The sequence below is a fragment of the Anguilla anguilla genome, chromosome 18 (genome assembly GCF_013347855.1).
Source record: "Anguilla anguilla isolate fAngAng1 chromosome 18, fAngAng1.pri, whole genome shotgun sequence".
NCBI classification, from domain to species: domain Eukaryota; kingdom Metazoa; phylum Chordata; class Actinopteri; order Anguilliformes; family Anguillidae; genus Anguilla; species Anguilla anguilla.
Window position 1 is genome coordinate 30,993,197 of NC_049218.1, and position 6,854 is coordinate 31,000,050.

Sequence of the window (6,854 nt, forward strand, 5' to 3'; positions counted from 1 at the left end):
AAAAAAAATTTTTGGTTCAGACTATCTTGTTTCTCCTTAATGTATGCTATCATAGTAAAGGCTTTTTATCTGCATTTTGTTCAATGGACTTAAGTGGACTTGATCCTGAGTTTGGTTACACTGTTGTAAGTCGCTCTGGATAAGAGCGTCAGCTAAATGCCTATAATGTAATGTAATGTAATGTTTCCGTCCTGCGCGGCAACCTGGAGTGCAGCTGAGCTCGACAGAAGCCCACACTCCTCTGGATTTGTTCAAACTATTTTTCTCTACAGATGCTGTCAGGACACGGTGCAAGAACACTAACGAGCATGCTGCCAGGTCAATAGCAAAAGGGAGGAAGTATAAATGGACTGACATTGGGATAGAGGAATTCTACAGGTACATTGGACTGATTTTTTACATGGCCATGGTAAAGCTGGACCAAATCAGAGATTACTGGCGGCAAAGTAGCATTTTCTCTGTCCCATTCCCAGCAACCGTAATGACAAGGGACAGATACAGAACTATTTGCTGGAATGTACACATGAGTGATGCAGACAAGGACCAAGAAAATGACAGGAAGCGGGGCACGCCGCAGCATGACAAACTCTTCCGGGTCAGACCTCTCATGGACACAATTCAGCATGCCTGCAAAGCCTTCTATCATCCTCGCAGGAACCTTGCAGTGGATGAAAGAATGGTAGCAACCAAAGCAAACACTGGTATGACACAGTACATGAAAGAAAAGCCGACAAAGTGGGGTTTCAAGTTGTTTGTGCTTTGTGACTCCAGCAATGGATACACTGTGGATTTTGCTGTGTACACAGGAAAGAACAGCTTTCAGACAGGACAAGGACTTTCATATAACTCTGTGATGTCACTTGGGTTTCGGATATTATGTGTACATGGACAATTTCTATACGAGCCCAAAGCTCTTCAGGGACTTGTATGGACAAAACTTTGGTGCTTGTGGGACATATAGGGAGAACAGGAAGGAATGTCCATGCACTGCTTGTAATGCTCTGACTAAGAAGTCAGGAAGAGGAGCTTTACGGTGGATAAGGGATGGTCCTCTGGTTTTTGTGAAGTGGATGGACACACGAGAGGTGTCTGTCTGTTCCACCATCCATGCAGCATTCACTGGGGACACAATACAGCAGAGGGTGAAGCAAGATGGTGACTGGATTTCAAAGAACTTTCCATGCCCATCACCTATCATCCAGTACAATGCACACACGGGGGGTGTTGATCTGTCTGACCAACTGATACAGTATTACACAACACAGCACAAAACAATGAGATGGTACCGGAAATTGTTTTTACATTTCTTGGACATTGCTGCCACAAATGCGTATATCCTACATAAAGTCAGTCAGTCAGAACCTTTATTTAAATTCTCGGAGGTACAATTGAGGGCCAGGCCCTCATTTTCAATGTAGCCGAGATTACAAACACAATTAAAACACAATAGGTGTAATAAAAGATCATAGAATATAGCAACAGCAACTAACATAGTAAATAATAAAATAACAGTAATAAAATACAGTAAAATATGATAAAAAATAAAAATAAAATAAAATAATAAAATAAATAAATAAAATCAGCACAGATACGATCAAAAACAGATGCACTCAGAGACAGGAATGTTCAAAACCAGCGATCTAAACTGCCCATAAGTAGGTAGAGAGCTGATTTTCAGCAATTGTTGGAGCTCATTCCAGGAGGATGGGGCACTAAAATGGAATGCTGACTTCCCAATTTCTGATCGAGCCCGAGGGACCTTAAGCATAAGCAAGCCATTTGATCGGGTTTGATAGGGTCCAGAGCGCCACTCTAACAACCTTGTAATATAAGGTGGAAGCATTCCTTAAAGATAAACAAAAACCAGTGTTTATCACGCCTCACTGCCAGAGAAGACAGACCCACCTTGGCATAGAGGACACAGTGGTGGGTACCATAACTATCGCCAGTAATAAATCTGAGGGCAGAGTGATAGACTGTGTCCAAGCGCTTAAGGGAAGAAGGAGCAGCAATTCTATAAATAATGTCACCATAGTCTAATACTGAAAGGAAAACTGCTTCAACAATTCTTTTTCTACTGATCATAGGGAAGCAAGATCTGTTTCTATAAAGGAAGCCAATTTTTTGTCTCAGTTTGCTGACAAGATTATCTATATGGAATTTAAATGAGAATTTCTCATCAAGCCAGATGCCAAGATATTTATATTCAGAAACTCTCTCAATTTTAGAACTATTTGCAGTGGATATAAATATGCTATCATAATCAGTGCTTCTGGCCCTAGTAAACAACATGAATTTTGTTTTGCTTGCATTAAGAACCAGCTTAAGCTTAACAAGAGCCTCCTGAAGGGCATTAAAAGCAAGCTGCAGTTTCTCAATGGCAAGCTGAGCAGAATCAGCAATACAATATACAATAGTATCGTCTGCGTATAGATGGACTTGACAATCATTTAGTGGGGAAACAATATTATTAATGTAAATGGTGAAAAGGATAGGGCCCAGAACTGATCCCTGCGGAACCCCCTTCGACACAGGCAGGAACCCAGACTGGGTGCTCCCAGACTTCACACACTGAAATCTCCCATACAAGTAATTATGAAACCAATCACAAGCCCGTCATCACGGGACATAAAGAACTGTCATCACTGGGACAACAGGAAGCAATGCCTCACAAGGCCTTCATGGAGGAGCTCACTGCGCAGCTGTGTGGCGTCTCACAGAAGGCACCCATTGTAACAAGACGGGAATGTTATGATCATGTGCCTGTGCCTACAGCCTCACAGACTCTGGATGCCAGCAAGGTGGCTTCGATTGGTCGCAAGACATGTAAACTCTGCAGGATGGACTTCGGGAAAAAACAGAACACTCCATGGAAGTGCAAGGAATGTGATGTCCCCCTGTGTTTACAGCCAGACAGGAACTGTTTTGCAAAATGGCACTTGCAACTTTGAAAGATTATACACGAAATATATAAAATAGTGGTGTATATTGTGTAGGTGCTCTTTTTACATTAAGCACTTTTTATATTCATTGGCTTTTGTGTTTGTTGTTTTGTAAGGCACTTGTGGCAACCATTCTGGAGTCAAATTGTGTGTGTGAAGCAGAAATATTGGGTTTATATTGTGTAAATGCTCTTTTATATTATGCACTTTGCCTAATAAAGTTGATTCTGAAATAACCTGAAAAAAGTGAAAGTGCATTCTCCTCGGCGTGACTAGAGCTTCACTTCCGTCCCTCTGAGTAGCTAGTCTAAGTATTGTTTTGCTTGTTAGTTGTGTCTTGTGGCCTTAATTTGCCTTAGTTTCTTTAAATTAGTCGTCTTTGCTTGTTGCGTCGTCACATTAGTGATTTGTAGCCAGCTGTTTTGACCGGTTAAACTCCTAGTCTTGATTGATTGTCAGCTGTGCAATATTGGTAGTAATTAGTATCGCGTAAGTCTTTGATCGGTAACTTTGTTTCATCCCCGTTTTATCTGCGCAGCTGTTTTGGTTCAAGGTATTGTAAATTGCTTGTATTTGATCCGTTTAGAGCCGCTTATCGCTACATTATTGAGTAATTACGCGGCACTTCAAATAGTGTTTCTGAGCGACGCTAGCGTCGCTCCTCGTCAGTTTTATGCAAGCTCTTCCCATCTCTGTCTGCTCTCTGCCCTACAGCACCCGGTTCCAAAGACGTGGCCCCCCTAAGCGACGGAACCCAGCTAACCTCTCCTACCCCCAGCTGTCTCCCTGCAATAACTGCACAGTTGCTGGAGGACTTTGGAACTGCCAGTCTGCTTCAAAGAAGGCTGATTTCATCTCAGCCTATGCCTCCCTGCTCTCCCTTGATTTCCTTGCCCTCACTGAGACATGGATCACCCCAGAGAACACTGCAACCCCTGCTGCCCTCTCCTCTTTCTTTTCATTCTCCCACACTCCCCGACCATCAGGCCGTGGTGGTGGCACTGGTCTTCTAATCTCTCCCTCCTGGAAATACTCAGCCCTACCTCTCTCTGACCTACCCCGATTCAGTTTTGAATACCATTCTGTTTCAATCACCTGTCCAACTAATCTATACATTGTTGTCATTTATCGCCCCCCAGGTCCACTGGGAAACTTCATCGATGAGCTGGATATCCTACTCAGCTCTTTCCCTGAGGACGGCACCCCACTGATCCTGCTTGGAGATTTCAACCTCCACCTGGAAACATCTCAGTCTTCAGCTGTCCTACATCTCCTCCACTCCTTTGACCTCTCCCTACAGTCATCTCCCCCTACCCACAAGGCGGGCAACCTCCTCGACCTGGTTTTTCTGAGGAATAGCCCTTGCACCGATATCACTGTAACCCCTCTGCACACCTCTGACCACCACTTCGTTTCCTTCTCCCTCCCCCTTGCTCCCTCTCACCCACCTTCTCCCCCCACACCCACTGTATCTGTCCGCCGCAATCTCTGCTCCCTCTCAACCTCCTCTCTTGCTTCATCTGTCACTGCTGCCCTCCCTCCTCTCGAATCCTTCACTACCCTCCCCACTGATTCTGCATCCACCTCCCTACTTTCCTCCCTTACATCTGCTCTTGACTCCCTCTGCCCCACTGTCTCTAGGCCAACACGTCCATCTCCTCCCCACCCGTGGATGTCCAATGCCATACGCACCTCCAGGGTTGGACTCCGTGCAGCAGAGAGGAAGTGGAGGACATCCAGAGATGCTTCAGACCTCTCTGCCTACCAATCCCTCCTTGCAGCGTTCTCCTCCACGGTGACTGCTGCTAAGGTAAACTACTATCAAACCAAAATCCATAACTACCGTTCTAACCCTCGGCAACTGTTTTCTGTTTTTTCCCCTCTCCTCAGCCAGCCATCTGCACGCCCTCAGTCCTCGCTCACTGCTGACGACTTCGCAACCTTCTTTGACGAGAAGATTGCAGTCATCCGCAACTCCTTCTGCACTCCACCTCACCCTATGCTCCCCTCCCCTTGTCTCTCCACTCCTCTGCTTACGGTCACTGGCTCCCAACTCCCCACCCCTCAACCTGTACTCTCCCCCTCCCTCACCATTTCCCCTTGTTTCTCCGACTTCTCTCCCCTCACCGATTCTGAGGTTTCACAACTCCTACTTTCCCATCGCCCCACAACCTGTGCCCTTGACCCCATTCCCTCACCCCTCCTCCAGGCAATCTCACCCGAGATTCTCCCATTCATCACCTCCCTGGTTAACTCCTCCCTGACATCCGGCTGCTTCCAGTCAACCTTCAAGAAGGCCCTCATCTCCCCCCTCCTGAAAAAGACTACACTAGACCCCTCCATCATTGGGAACTACAGACCGGTATCTCTCCTTCCATTTCTGTCAAAAACCATTGAACGTGCTGCATCAAATCAACTCTGTGTTTCTTTCACAGAATGAGCTCCTCGATCCCCATCAGTCTGGATTCAGACCAGGCCACTCGACAGAGACCGCACTCCTCTCTGTCAACGAAGCTCTCCACGCAGCCCGAGCAGCCTCCCTCTCCTCCGTCTTATTACTTCTGGACCTATCGGCAGCCTTCGACACAGTCGACCACCCCACCCTCCTGTCCTCCCTATCTGCAATGGGGATCTGTGGCACAGTCCTCAATTGGATTGAGTCTTACCTCTCAGATCGCTCCTTCCAGGTAGCCTGGGCTGGTAAAGTATCTGCGCCACACCCCCTCACCACCGGAGTCCCACAGGGCTCGGTCCTTGGTCCTCTCCTCTTCTCTCTCTACACCCAGTCCCTTGGCCCTGTCATCACAGCTCATGGTATGTCTTACCATTGCTATGCTGATGACACAACTGTTTCTCTCCTTCCCACCCTCTGACACACAGGTCTCAGCCCGCATCACTGCCTGCCTGAGTGATATTCAGAGCTGGATGGTCCGCCACCATCTCAAGCTCAATCCAGGTAAGACAGAGCTCATTTATATTCCGGCTCTTAACTCCCCTCTCTCTGATCTCTCTATCTCCCTAGGTAATACCATCCTCACACCATCACCCTCAACTAGAAACCTTGGCGTGGTGATGGACAACAGACTGTCCCTCACCGAGCACATTTCAGCAGTGACACGTTCATGCAGGTTCTTCCTGTATAACATCCGGAGGATCCGCCCCTTCCTCACAACTTACTCGACCCAACTCCTCGTCCAGGCAGTGGTCCTGTCCCGCCTGGACTACTGTAACTCCCTGCTTGCTGGCCTCCCAGCATCATCTATCAGACCCCTGCAACTCATCCAGAACGCAGCAGCGCGTCTGGTCTTCAACCTCCCCAGACATTCCCACGTTACCCCCCTGCTCACCACCCTCCACTGGCTCCCCGTGATGGCTCGCATCAAATTTAAAACATTAGTGCTTGCCTTCAAAGCAGCCAGGGGGTCAGCCCCTCCCTATCTACGTCAACTCATCAGACCCTACACCCCAGCTAGACCTCTCCGTTCTGCTGCCACATGTCGCCTGGTCCCTGCCCCGGCTCGCACCAGCACCCGGTCACGCCTCCTGTCTGTTCTAGCCCCACGGTGGTGGAATGACCTTCCTGTGCAAGTCAGAACAGCAGAGACCCTGGCCGTCTTCAAACGTAGACTGAAGACTCACCTCTTCAAGCTACATCTCACCTCATCACCCCCCACTACCCTCTAACATCCATTAAACCTCAACTGAGTAACCACGCGTCATGTTATTTTCATGTAACTAGGTTCATCTACAACTAGGTGGGTGGGGGGTGGGAATTTATATATATTTAAAAAAAAAAAAAAAAAAAGGGGTTCAATTCACACTTTTTGCAAAGTTATACCTATTGTAGCTCTCTTGCAGGAATGTTGTAAAGCGCTTGTCTCTGAGTTTTGTAATGCACTTGTTGCAAGTCGC

General features: G+C 47.2%; 1 long non-coding RNA gene across 1 annotated transcript; it reads right to left on the reverse strand.

Annotated features, from left to right (window-relative positions):
• Positions 1-874: 874 nt before the first annotated feature.
• Positions 875-2,710, reverse strand: LOC118217592. Its single transcript, XR_004763229.1, has 3 exons — positions 2,629-2,710; positions 1,902-1,905; positions 875-1,337 (listed from the first exon to the last, which is right to left on the reverse strand). It is a non-coding gene; the product is annotated as an uncharacterized LOC118217592 (long non-coding RNA).
• Between the last annotated feature and the right edge of the window lie 4,144 nt (positions 2,711-6,854).